General features: G+C 43.7%; 12 non-coding genes across 12 annotated transcripts; all 12 read left to right on the top strand.

The window, feature by feature from the left end:
- The first annotated feature begins 334 nt into the window (after positions 1-334).
- Positions 335-420, top strand: TRNAY-GUA (transfer RNA tyrosine (anticodon GUA)). Its single transcript is given in 2 exon segments — positions 335-371; positions 385-420. It is a non-coding gene; the product is annotated as a tRNA-Tyr (tRNA).
- Positions 421-1,612: 1,192 nt separating this feature from the next.
- Positions 1,613-1,684, top strand: TRNAA-GGC (transfer RNA alanine (anticodon GGC)). Its single transcript has one exon. It is a non-coding gene; the product is annotated as a tRNA-Ala (tRNA).
- A 786-nt stretch (positions 1,685-2,470) lies between these two features.
- Positions 2,471-2,556, top strand: TRNAY-GUA (transfer RNA tyrosine (anticodon GUA)). The gene is given in 2 exon segments: positions 2,471-2,507; positions 2,521-2,556. It is a non-coding gene; the product is annotated as a tRNA-Tyr (tRNA).
- A 1,192-nt stretch (positions 2,557-3,748) lies between these two features.
- TRNAA-AGC (transfer RNA alanine (anticodon AGC)) lies at positions 3,749-3,820 on the top strand. The gene has a single exon. It is a non-coding gene; the product is annotated as a tRNA-Ala (tRNA).
- Positions 3,821-4,606: 786 nt separating this feature from the next.
- Positions 4,607-4,692, top strand: TRNAY-GUA (transfer RNA tyrosine (anticodon GUA)). Its single transcript is given in 2 exon segments — positions 4,607-4,643; positions 4,657-4,692. It is a non-coding gene; the product is annotated as a tRNA-Tyr (tRNA).
- A 1,192-nt stretch (positions 4,693-5,884) lies between these two features.
- On the top strand, positions 5,885-5,956 carry TRNAA-AGC (transfer RNA alanine (anticodon AGC)). Its single transcript has one exon. It is a non-coding gene; the product is annotated as a tRNA-Ala (tRNA).
- A 786-nt stretch (positions 5,957-6,742) lies between these two features.
- TRNAY-GUA (transfer RNA tyrosine (anticodon GUA)) lies at positions 6,743-6,828 on the top strand. Its single transcript is given in 2 exon segments — positions 6,743-6,779; positions 6,793-6,828. It is a non-coding gene; the product is annotated as a tRNA-Tyr (tRNA).
- Positions 6,829-8,020: 1,192 nt separating this feature from the next.
- TRNAA-AGC (transfer RNA alanine (anticodon AGC)) lies at positions 8,021-8,092 on the top strand. The gene has a single exon. It is a non-coding gene; the product is annotated as a tRNA-Ala (tRNA).
- A 786-nt stretch (positions 8,093-8,878) lies between these two features.
- Positions 8,879-8,964, top strand: TRNAY-GUA (transfer RNA tyrosine (anticodon GUA)). The gene is given in 2 exon segments: positions 8,879-8,915; positions 8,929-8,964. It is a non-coding gene; the product is annotated as a tRNA-Tyr (tRNA).
- A 1,192-nt stretch (positions 8,965-10,156) lies between these two features.
- On the top strand, positions 10,157-10,228 carry TRNAA-AGC (transfer RNA alanine (anticodon AGC)). The gene has a single exon. It is a non-coding gene; the product is annotated as a tRNA-Ala (tRNA).
- Positions 10,229-11,014: 786 nt separating this feature from the next.
- On the top strand, positions 11,015-11,100 carry TRNAY-GUA (transfer RNA tyrosine (anticodon GUA)). The gene is given in 2 exon segments: positions 11,015-11,051; positions 11,065-11,100. It is a non-coding gene; the product is annotated as a tRNA-Tyr (tRNA).
- A 1,192-nt stretch (positions 11,101-12,292) lies between these two features.
- TRNAA-AGC (transfer RNA alanine (anticodon AGC)) lies at positions 12,293-12,364 on the top strand. Its single transcript has one exon. It is a non-coding gene; the product is annotated as a tRNA-Ala (tRNA).
- The last annotated feature ends 612 nt before the right edge of the window (positions 12,365-12,976 follow it).

The raw sequence follows: 12,976 nt of genomic DNA, 5'->3' as shown, positions 1-12,976 counted from the left end.
CCCATGCTGTCATCCTTTTGCCAGAAATGCTTCCAAAGGGCTGTGGATTCCTCGGCCCCATGCCCTTTCAGGAAAACTCCTTTCTGTAGGATTTCTAATTCTAGGTCCCCTGCTTTCCTTCACGCCAGCACAGCACATTCAGGTAGGTAAGCAGTCCCCCTTTATGGTGATAAGATGTAGCTGAGAATGCACTCTAGGAAGTGGCAATTTGTAGAGCAAGCTGCAGGTCATATTCATGATTTTCAAGATTAGACTGCAGTACTCCCACCCCACTCCCGCCGCAACCATTATTGAAAGAAAGATGAATGCAGCATGGAAAGCTGTACTGCCTAATCCTCCGATAGCTCAGTTGGGAGAGCGGAGGACTGTAGTGGAGAAACAGAAATCCTTAGGTCGCTGGTTCAAATCCGGCTCGGAGGAGTTTCCCCTTTTTTGTTTTCCATAGCTGCTTTCTCTCTTGTTAAAACATTATGTGCCCCTCTGATTGAGAAACATTTCCCTAGCTCCAAATAAATGCTAGGACAGAAGGGTAGACTTCTTCTGCTTTCCAATGAAATTGACCACATAGTCATTTCTGAGGGATGTTGGAAGAGAAATAAACAAGGACCTGCAGATCAGAATTCATTCCAAAGCCTTGACTAAATATATGAAGGCACTTGGAAGACTTCCAGTTTCATTGTACCAAGGTAGATGTTTCGGCAGCCGAACCAGCTAAAACTCACCTACAATGAGTGGCCATGGATATGAAAGAGGGAATCTACAAAGACACCAACTCCTTAAAACTGAGCAAGATGCAATGTGGAGGAATAGTTTACAGATTTGGAGAAAATCTGAGATGTTTCTCTTGACAAAAGAAACACTGCAATGCCCTCTCTGAGGATGGAACTCAGGACCTTCAGATTATGAGACTGACGCGCTGCCTACTGCGCTAAGAAGGCTGCTTGAAACCGCTAACAAATGCGTCTACACACCATGAAGAGGGAAGGTAGCAAAAATGCTGTTCTCATGTTGGAATATCAATACACTTCGGTTGCCTCGCTGGATTAAAATCGTCTGCAGTTATAATGGTCAGAAGACTGCTCTTTCCCAGTGCTTAAACCCACACCCCATACATTTAGCCATGCAAAAGAAATCAGGGCATACCATTCACCTCTCTAAGAAAGATCGTGCCATTTTTTCCTCCACATAACTGAGAATGAAATGGACTAAAACCCAGAATTAACATGCCGCCCCTAGCCGTAGATGCATCTAGATCTCAACACTTTACATGCTAATGTAACATAGCTGTGTGTCCTGCAAAAAGAGCAGGGGTACCTTAAGTCATCTCACAAGATGTGGAAACAGCACTCAACCATATCCTTCTTTGATGTATCCTGAACCAGTTGCCTTGAATACTCTGGCTTTTTTCGATTGCATCTAGCTGTTGTGTGTGGGGAATTATTCATTCTAGAGTCAACCTTATTCCATAAAAAACGGTGCTAGAAAATCCAGCTGTAAATCATATGGAATTCCACACCTGACGCTTCCCATTCCAGTGTCATATGTGGTGAATGTACATTCAATAGAATTCCAGGTTTCCATGCGTGGAGCAAGGTCTCCCTCTACAGGATGTGGGGATGTAGCTCAGTGGTAGAGCGCATGCTTGGCATGTATGAGGCCCCGGGTTCAATCCCCGGCATCTCCAGCTTTTCGCCATGCTAATCTTGCCTTTTGACAGATAGCTAGGCTGGCATCATGAGTAAGGAAGTGAGATGTCATGCAGCTGGTGCCAGAACCCCACTTTCTTCGCCTTGCAAAACCTTTTGAAATGGGGCTATCTCATTTCCCGTGTTTATAGAAAAAAATAATCTTGCTTCCATAAGAAACCAAAGTGGTGATTTATCTTGGCATTCTTAGTATAGAAAACGGGCACAGCTGTCTTGGTCATTTATTTGAATTCTTCCTCTAAACCAGAGACTCTTACCAGAAGGTTTAAGAAAAACAGAATGTTTTCTTCATCCTAATCCCTTCTGAATGGTCCATTAATCTACTGGTTTTGCTTTTCCAGTTCCTTTCACAGAAGCATTAAAAATGCATGTTCTTCATGCTCCGTACGGAGTAATGACTCTCCTAACTTTCTGTCCTTTCCTTCATGTTCCCATGCTGTCATCCTTTTGCCAGAAATGCTTCCAAAGGGCTGTGGATTCCTCGGCCCCATGCCCTTTCAGGAAAACTCCTTTCTGTAGGATTTCTAATTCTAGGTCCCCTGCTTTCCTTCACGCCAGCACAGCACATTCAGGTAGGTAAGCAGTCCCCCTTTATGGTGATAAGATGTAGCTGAGAATGCACTCTAGGAAGTGGCAATTTGTAGAGCAAGCTGCAGGTCATATTCATGATTTTCAAGATTAGACTGCAGTACTCCCACCCCACTCCCGCCGCAACCATTACTGAAAGAAAGATGAATGCAGCATGGAAAGCTGTACTGCCTAATCCTCCGATAGCTCAGTTGGGAGAGCGGAGGACTGTAGTGGAGAAACAGAAATCCTTAGGTCGCTGGTTCAAATCCGGCTCGGAGGAGTTTCCCCTTTTTTGTTTTCCATAGCTGCTTTCTCTCTTGTTAAAACATTATGTGCCCCTCTGATTGAGAAACATTTCCCTAGCTCCAAATAAATGCTAGGACAGAAGGGTAGACTTCTTCTGCTTTCCAATGAAATTGACCACATAGTCATTTCTGAGGGATGTTGGAAGAGAAATAAACAAGGACCTGCAGATCAGAATTCATTCCAAAGCCTTGACTAAATATATGAAGGCACTTGGAAGACTTCCAGTTTCATTGTACCAAGGTAGATGTTTCGGCAGCCGAACCAGCTAAAACTCACCTACAATGAGTGGCCATGGATATGAAAGAGGGAATCTACAAAGACACCAACTCCTTAAAACTGAGCAAGATGCAATGTGGAGGAATAGTTTACAGATTTGGAGAAAATCTGAGATGTTTCTCTTGACAAAAGAAACACTGCAATGCCCTCTCTGAGGATGGAACTCAGGACCTTCAGATTATGAGACTGACGCGCTGCCTACTGCGCTAAGAAGGCTGCTTGAAACCGCTAACAAATGCGTCTACACACCATGAAGAGGGAAGGTAGCAAAAATGCTGTTCTCATGTTGGAATATCAATACACTTCGGTTGCCTCGCTGGATTAAAATCGTCTGCAGTTATAATGGTCAGAAGACTGCTCTTTCCCAGTGCTTAAACCCACACCCCATACATTTAGCCATGCAAAAGAAATCAGGGCATACCATTCACCTCTCTAAGAAAGATCGTGCCATTTTTTCCTCCACATAACTGAGAATGAAATGGACTAAAACCCAGAATTAACATGCCGCCCCTAGCCGTAGATGCATCTAGATCTCAACACTTTACATGCTAATGTAACATAGCTGTGTGTCCTGCAAAAAGAGCAGGGGTACCTTAAGTCATCTCACAAGATGTGGAAACAGCACTCAACCATATCCTTCTTTGATGTATCCTGAACCAGTTGCCTTGAATACTCTGGCTTTTTTCGATTGCATCTAGCTGTTGTGTGTGGGGAATTATTCATTCTAGAGTCAACCTTATTCCATAAAAAACGGTGCTAGAAAATCCAGCTGTAAATCATATGGAATTCCACACCTGACGCTTCCCATTCCAGTGTCATATGTGGTGAATGTACATTCAATAGAATTCCAGGTTTCCATGCGTGGAGCAAGGTCTCCCTCTACAGGATGTGGGGATGTAGCTCAGTGGTAGAGCGCATGCTTAGCATGTATGAGGCCCCGGGTTCAATCCCCGGCATCTCCAGCTTTTCGCCATGCTAATCTTGCCTTTTGACAGATAGCTAGGCTGGCATCATGAGTAAGGAAGTGAGATGTCATGCAGCTGGTGCCAGAACCCCACTTTCTTCGCCTTGCAAAACCTTTTGAAATGGGGCTATCTCATTTCCCGTGTTTATAGAAAAAAATAATCTTGCTTCCATAAGAAACCAAAGTGGTGATTTATCTTGGCATTCTTAGTATAGAAAACGGGCACAGCTGTCTTGGTCATTTATTTGAATTCTTCCTCTAAACCAGAGACTCTTACCAGAAGGTTTAAGAAAAACAGAATGTTTTCTTCATCCTAATCCCTTCTGAATGGTCCATTAATCTACTGGTTTTGCTTTTCCAGTTCCTTTCACAGAAGCATTAAAAATGCATGTTCTTCATGCTCCGTACGGAGTAATGACTCTCCTAACTTTCTGTCCTTTCCTTCATGTTCCCATGCTGTCATCCTTTTGCCAGAAATGCTTCCAAAGGGCTGTGGATTCCTCGGCCCCATGCCCTTTCAGGAAAACTCCTTTCTGTAGGATTTCTAATTCTAGGTCCCCTGCTTTCCTTCACGCCAGCACAGCACATTCAGGTAGGTAAGCAGTCCCCCTTTATGGTGATAAGATGTAGCTGAGAATGCACTCTAGGAAGTGGCAATTTGTAGAGCAAGCTGCAGGTCATATTCATGATTTTCAAGATTAGACTGCAGTACTCCCACCCCACTCCCGCCGCAACCATTACTGAAAGAAAGATGAATGCAGCATGGAAAGCTGTACTGCCTAATCCTCCGATAGCTCAGTTGGGAGAGCGGAGGACTGTAGTGGAGAAACAGAAATCCTTAGGTCGCTGGTTCAAATCCGGCTCGGAGGAGTTTCCCCTTTTTTGTTTTCCATAGCTGCTTTCTCTCTTGTTAAAACATTATGTGCCCCTCTGATTGAGAAACATTTCCCTAGCTCCAAATAAATGCTAGGACAGAAGGGTAGACTTCTTCTGCTTTCCAATGAAATTGACCACATAGTCATTTCTGAGGGATGTTGGAAGAGAAATAAACAAGGACCTGCAGATCAGAATTCATTCCAAAGCCTTGACTAAATATATGAAGGCACTTGGAAGACTTCCAGTTTCATTGTACCAAGGTAGATGTTTCGGCAGCCGAACCAGCTAAAACTCACCTACAATGAGTGGCCATGGATATGAAAGAGGGAATCTACAAAGACACCAACTCCTTAAAACTGAGCAAGATGCAATGTGGAGGAATAGTTTACAGATTTGGAGAAAATCTGAGATGTTTCTCTTGACAAAAGAAACACTGCAATGCCCTCTCTGAGGATGGAACTCAGGACCTTCAGATTATGAGACTGACGCGCTGCCTACTGCGCTAAGAAGGCTGCTTGAAACCGCTAACAAATGCGTCTACACACCATGAAGAGGGAAGGTAGCAAAAATGCTGTTCTCATGTTGGAATATCAATACACTTCGGTTGCCTCGCTGGATTAAAATCGTCTGCAGTTATAATGGTCAGAAGACTGCTCTTTCCCAGTGCTTAAACCCACACCCCATACATTTAGCCATGCAAAAGAAATCAGGGCATACCATTCACCTCTCTAAGAAAGATCGTGCCATTTTTTCCTCCACATAACTGAGAATGAAATGGACTAAAACCCAGAATTAACATGCCGCCCCTAGCCGTAGATGCATCTAGATCTCAACACTTTACATGCTAATGTAACATAGCTGTGTGTCCTGCAAAAAGAGCAGGGGTACCTTAAGTCATCTCACAAGATGTGGAAACAGCACTCAACCATATCCTTCTTTGATGTATCCTGAACCAGTTGCCTTGAATACTCTGGCTTTTTTCGATTGCATCTAGCTGTTGTGTGTGGGGAATTATTCATTCTAGAGTCAACCTTATTCCATAAAAAACGGTGCTAGAAAATCCAGCTGTAAATCATATGGAATTCCACACCTGACGCTTCCCATTCCAGTGTCATATGTGGTGAATGTACATTCAATAGAATTCCAGGTTTCCATGCGTGGAGCAAGGTCTCCCTCTACAGGATGTGGGGATGTAGCTCAGTGGTAGAGCGCATGCTTAGCATGTATGAGGCCCCGGGTTCAATCCCCGGCATCTCCAGCTTTTCGCCATGCTAATCTTGCCTTTTGACAGATAGCTAGGCTGGCATCATGAGTAAGGAAGTGAGATGTCATGCAGCTGGTGCCAGAACCCCACTTTCTTCGCCTTGCAAAACCTTTTGAAATGGGGCTATCTCATTTCCCGTGTTTATAGAAAAAAATAATCTTGCTTCCATAAGAAACCAAAGTGGTGATTTATCTTGGCATTCTTAGTATAGAAAACGGGCACAGCTGTCTTGGTCATTTATTTGAATTCTTCCTCTAAACCAGAGACTCTTACCAGAAGGTTTAAGAAAAACAGAATGTTTTCTTCATCCTAATCCCTTCTGAATGGTCCATTAATCTACTGGTTTTGCTTTTCCAGTTCCTTTCACAGAAGCATTAAAAATGCATGTTCTTCATGCTCCGTACGGAGTAATGACTCTCCTAACTTTCTGTCCTTTCCTTCATGTTCCCATGCTGTCATCCTTTTGCCAGAAATGCTTCCAAAGGGCTGTGGATTCCTCGGCCCCATGCCCTTTCAGGAAAACTCCTTTCTGTAGGATTTCTAATTCTAGGTCCCCTGCTTTCCTTCACGCCAGCACAGCACATTCAGGTAGGTAAGCAGTCCCCCTTTATGGTGATAAGATGTAGCTGAGAATGCACTCTAGGAAGTGGCAATTTGTAGAGCAAGCTGCAGGTCATATTCATGATTTTCAAGATTAGACTGCAGTACTCCCACCCCACTCCCGCCGCAACCATTACTGAAAGAAAGATGAATGCAGCATGGAAAGCTGTACTGCCTAATCCTCCGATAGCTCAGTTGGGAGAGCGGAGGACTGTAGTGGAGAAACAGAAATCCTTAGGTCGCTGGTTCAAATCCGGCTCGGAGGAGTTTCCCCTTTTTTGTTTTCCATAGCTGCTTTCTCTCTTGTTAAAACATTATGTGCCCCTCTGATTGAGAAACATTTCCCTAGCTCCAAATAAATGCTAGGACAGAAGGGTAGACTTCTTCTGCTTTCCAATGAAATTGACCACATAGTCATTTCTGAGGGATGTTGGAAGAGAAATAAACAAGGACCTGCAGATCAGAATTCATTCCAAAGCCTTGACTAAATATATGAAGGCACTTGGAAGACTTCCAGTTTCATTGTACCAAGGTAGATGTTTCGGCAGCCGAACCAGCTAAAACTCACCTACAATGAGTGGCCATGGATATGAAAGAGGGAATCTACAAAGACACCAACTCCTTAAAACTGAGCAAGATGCAATGTGGAGGAATAGTTTACAGATTTGGAGAAAATCTGAGATGTTTCTCTTGACAAAAGAAACACTGCAATGCCCTCTCTGAGGATGGAACTCAGGACCTTCAGATTATGAGACTGACGCGCTGCCTACTGCGCTAAGAAGGCTGCTTGAAACCGCTAACAAATGCGTCTACACACCATGAAGAGGGAAGGTAGCAAAAATGCTGTTCTCATGTTGGAATATCAATACACTTCGGTTGCCTCGCTGGATTAAAATCGTCTGCAGTTATAATGGTCAGAAGACTGCTCTTTCCCAGTGCTTAAACCCACACCCCATACATTTAGCCATGCAAAAGAAATCAGGGCATACCATTCACCTCTCTAAGAAAGATCGTGCCATTTTTTCCTCCACATAACTGAGAATGAAATGGACTAAAACCCAGAATTAACATGCCGCCCCTAGCCGTAGATGCATCTAGATCTCAACACTTTACATGCTAATGTAACATAGCTGTGTGTCCTGCAAAAAGAGCAGGGGTACCTTAAGTCATCTCACAAGATGTGGAAACAGCACTCAACCATATCCTTCTTTGATGTATCCTGAACCAGTTGCCTTGAATACTCTGGCTTTTTTCGATTGCATCTAGCTGTTGTGTGTGGGGAATTATTCATTCTAGAGTCAACCTTATTCCATAAAAAACGGTGCTAGAAAATCCAGCTGTAAATCATATGGAATTCCACACCTGACGCTTCCCATTCCAGTGTCATATGTGGTGAATGTACATTCAATAGAATTCCAGGTTTCCATGCGTGGAGCAAGGTCTCCCGCTACAGGATGTGGGGATGTAGCTCAGTGGTAGAGCGCATGCTTAGCATGTATGAGGCCCCGGGTTCAATCCCCGGCATCTCCAGCTTTTCGCCATGCTAATCTTGCCTTTTGACAGATAGCTAGGCTGGCATCATGAGTAAGGAAGTGAGATGTCATGCAGCTGGTGCCAGAACCCCACTTTCTTCGCCTTGCAAAACCTTTTGAAATGGGGCTATCTCATTTCCCGTGTTTATAGAAAAAAATAATCTTGCTTCCATAAGAAACCAAAGTGGTGATTTATCTTGGCATTCTTAGTATAGAAAACGGGCACAGCTGTCTTGGTCATTTATTTGAATTCTTCCTCTAAACCAGAGACTCTTACCAGAAGGTTTAAGAAAAACAGAATGTTTTCTTCATCCTAATCCCTTCTGAATGGTCCATTAATCTACTGGTTTTGCTTTTCCAGTTCCTTTCACAGAAGCATTAAAAATGCATGTTCTTCATGCTCCGTACGGAGTAATGACTCTCCTAACTTTCTGTCCTTTCCTTCATGTTCCCATGCTGTCATCCTTTTGCCAGAAATGCTTCCAAAGGGCTGTGGATTCCTCGGCCCAATGCCCTTTCAGGAAAACTCCTTTCTGTAGGATTTCTAATTCTAGGTCCCCTGCTTTCCTTCACGCCAGCACAGCACATTCAGGTAGGTAAGCAGTCCCCCTTTATGGTGATAAGATGTAGCTGAGAATGCACTCTAGGAAGTGGCAATTTGTAGAGCAAGCTGCAGGTCATATTCATGATTTTCAAGATTAGACTGCAGTACTCCCACCCCACTCCCGCCGCAACCATTACTGAAAGAAAGATGAATGCAGCATGGAAAGCTGTACTGCCTAATCCTCCGATAGCTCAGTTGGGAGAGCGGAGGACTGTAGTGGAGAAACAGAAATCCTTAGGTCGCTGGTTCAAATCCGGCTCGGAGGAGTTTCCCCTTTTTTGTTTTCCATAGCTGCTTTCTCTCTTGTTAAAACATTATGTGCCCCTCTGATTGAGAAACATTTCCCTAGCTCCAAATAAATGCTAGGACAGAAGGGTAGACTTCTTCTGCTTTCCAATGAAATTGACCACATAGTCATTTCTGAGGGATGTTGGAAGAGAAATAAACAAGGACCTGCAGATCAGAATTCATTCCAAAGCCTTGACTAAATATATGAAGGCACTTGGAAGACTTCCAGTTTCATTGTACCAAGGTAGATGTTTCGGCAGCCGAACCAGCTAAAACTCACCTACAATGAGTGGCCATGGATATGAAAGAGGGAATCTACAAAGACACCAACTCCTTAAAACTGAGCAAGATGCAATGTGGAGGAATAGTTTACAGATTTGGAGAAAATCTGAGATGTTTCTCTTGACAAAAGAAACACTGCAATGCCCTCTCTGAGGATGGAACTCAGGACCTTCAGATTATGAGACTGACGCGCTGCCTACTGCGCTAAGAAGGCTGCTTGAAACCGCTAACAAATGCGTCTACACACCATGAAGAGGGAAGGTAGCAAAAATGCTGTTCTCATGTTGGAATATCAATACACTTCGGTTGCCTCGCTGGATTAAAATCGTCTGCAGTTATAATGGTCAGAAGACTGCTCTTTCCCAGTGCTTAAACCCACACCCCATACATTTAGCCATGCAAAAGAAATCAGGGCATACCATTCACCTCTCTAAGAAAGATCGTGCCATTTTTTCCTCCACATAACTGAGAATGAAATGGACTAAAACCCAGAATTAACATGCCGCCCCTAGCCGTAGATGCATCTAGATCTCAACACTGTACATGCTAATGTAACATAGCTGTGTGTCCTGCAAAAAGAGCAGGGGTACCTTAAGTCATCTCACAAGATGTGGAAACAGCACTCAACCATATCCTTCTTTGATGTATCCTGAACCAGTTGCCTTGAATACTCTGGCTTTTTTCGATTGCATCTAGCTGTTGTGTGTGGGGAATTATTCATTCTAGAGTCAACCTTATTCCATAAAAAACGGTGCTAGAAAATCCAGCTGTAAATCATATGGAATTCCACACCTGACGCTTCCCATTCCAGTGTCATATGTGGTGAATGTACATTCAATAGAATTCCAGGTTTCCATGCGTGGAGCAAGGTCTCCCTCTACAGGATGTGGGGATGTAGCTCAGTGGTAGAGCGCATGCTTAGCATGTATGAGGCCCCGGGTTCAATCCCCGGCATCTCCAGCTTTTCGCCATGCTAATCTTGCCTTTTGACAGATAGCTAGGCTGGCATCATGAGTAAGGAAGTGAGATGTCATGCAGCTGGTGCCAGAACCCCACTTTCTTCGCCTTGCAAAACCTTTTGAAATGGGGCTATCTCATTTCCCGTGTTTATAGAAAAAAATAATCTTGCTTCCATAAGAAACCAAAGTGGTGATTTATCTTGGCATTCTTAGTATAGAAAACGGGCACAGCTGTCTTGGTCATTTATTTGAATTCTTCCTCTAAACCAGAGACTCTTACCAGAAGGTTTAAGAAAAACAGAATGTTTTCTTCATCCTAATCCCTTCTGAATGGTCCATTAATCTACTGGTTTTGCTTTTCCAGTTCCTTTCACAGAAGCATTAAAAATGCATGTTCTTCATGCTCCGTACGGAGTAATGACTCTCCTAACTTTCTGTCCTTTCCTTCATGTTCCCATGCTGTCATCCTTTTGCCAGAAATGCTTCCAAAGGGCTGTGGATTCCTCGGCCCCATGCCCTTTCAGGAAAACTCCTTTCTGTAGGATTTCTAATTCTAGGTCCCCTGCTTTCCTTCACGCCAGCACAGCACATTCAGGTAGGTAAGCAGTCCCCCTTTATGGTGATAAGATGTAGCTGAGAATGCACTCTAGGAAGTGGCAATTTGTAGAGCAAGCTGCAGGTCATATTCATGATTTTCAAGATTAGACTGCAGTACTCCCACCCCACTCCCGCCGCAACCATTATTGAAAGAAAGATGAATGCAGCATGGAAAGCTGTACTGCCTAATCCTCCGATAGCTCAGTTGGGAGAGCGGAGGACTGTAGTGGAGAAACAGAAATCCTTAGGTCGCTGGTTCAAATCCGGCTCGGAGGAGTTTCCCCTTTTTTGTTTTCCATAGCTGCTTTCTCTCTTGTTAAAACATTATGTGCCCCTCTGATTGAGAAACATTTCCCTAGCTCCAAATAAATGCTAGGACAGAAGGGTAGACTTCTTCTGCTTTCCAATGAAATTGACCACATAGTCATTTCTGAGGGATGTTGGAAGAGAAATAAACAAGGACCTGCAGATCAGAATTCATTCCAAAGCCTTGACTAAATATATGAAGGCACTTGGAAGACTTCCAGTTTCATTGTACCAAGGTAGATGTTTCGGCAGCCGAACCAGCTAAAACTCACCTACAATGAGTGGCCATGGATATGAAAGAGGGAATCTACAAAGACACCAACTCCTTAAAACTGAGCAAGATGCAATGTGGAGGAATAGTTTACAGATTTGGAGAAAATCTGAGATGTTTCTCTTGACAAAAGAAACACTGCAATGCCCTCTCTGAGGATGGAACTCAGGACCTTCAGATTATGAGACTGACGCGCTGCCTACTGCGCTAAGAAGGCTGCTTGAAACCGCTAACAAATGCGTCTACACACCATGAAGAGGGAAGGTAGCAAAAATGCTGTTCTCATGTTGGAATATCAATACACTTCGGTTGCCTCGCTGGATTAAAATCGTCTGCAGTTATAATGGTCAGAAGACTGCTCTTTCCCAGTGCTTAAACCCACACCCCATACATTTAGCCATGCAAAAGAAATCAGGGCATACCATTCACCTCTCTAAGAAAGATCGTGCCATTTTTTCCTCCACATAACTGAGAATGAAATGGACTAAAACCCAGAATTAACATGCCGCCCCTAGCCGTAGATGCATCTAGATCTCAACACTTTACATGCTAATGTAACATAGCTGTGTGTCCTGCAAAAAGAGCAGGGGTACCTTAAGTCATCTCACAAGATGTGGAAACAGCACTCAACCATATCCTTCTTTGATGTATCCTGAACCAGTTGCCTTGAATACTCTGGCTTTTTTCGATTGCATCTAGCTGTTGTGTGTGGGGAATTATTCATTCTAGAGTCAACCTTATTCCATAAAAAACGGTGCTAGAAAATCCAGCTGTAAATCATATGGAATTCCACACCTGACGCTTCCCATTCCAGTGTCATATGTGGTGAATGTACATTCAATAGAATTCCAGGTTTCCATGCGTGGAGCAAGGTCTCCCTCTACAGGATGTGGGGATGTAGCTCAGTGGTAGAGCGCATGCTTAGCATGTATGAGGCCCCGGGTTCAATCCCCGGCATCTCCAGCTTTTCGCCATGCTAATCTTGCCTTTTGACAGATAGCTAGGCTGGCATCATGAGTAAGGAAGTGAGATGTCATGCAGCTGGTGCCAGAACCCCACTTTCTTCGCCTTGCAAAACCTTTTGAAATGGGGCTATCTCATTTCCCGTGTTTATAGAAAAAAATAATCTTGCTTCCATAAGAAACCAAAGTGGTGATTTATCTTGGCATTCTTAGTATAGAAAACGGGCACAGCTGTCTTGGTCATTTATTTGAATTCTTCCTCTAAACCAGAGACTCTTACCAGAAGGTTTAAGAAAAACAGAATGTTTTCTTCATCCTCATCCCTTCTGAATGGTCCATTAATCTACTGGTTTTGCTTTTCCAGTTCCTTTCACAGAAGCATTAAAAATGCATGTTCTTCATGCTCCGTACGGAGTAATGACTCTCCTAACTTTCTGTCCTTTCCTTCATGTTCCCATGCTGTCATCCTTTTGCCAGAAATGCTTCCAAAGGGCTGTGGATTCCTCGGCCCAATGCCCTTTCAGGAAAACTCCTTTCTGTAGGATTTCTAATTCTAGGTCCCCTGCTTTCCTTCACGCCAGCACAGCACATTCAGGTAGGTAAGCAGTCCCCC

The sequence above is a fragment of the Pleurodeles waltl genome, unplaced genomic scaffold (genome assembly GCF_031143425.1).
Source record: "Pleurodeles waltl isolate 20211129_DDA unplaced genomic scaffold, aPleWal1.hap1.20221129 scaffold_107, whole genome shotgun sequence".
Lineage (NCBI taxonomy): Eukaryota > Metazoa > Chordata > Amphibia > Caudata > Salamandridae > Pleurodeles > Pleurodeles waltl.
Note: the sequence above shows the minus strand (reverse complement) of the source record. Positions and strands in the feature narration are given on the sequence as shown.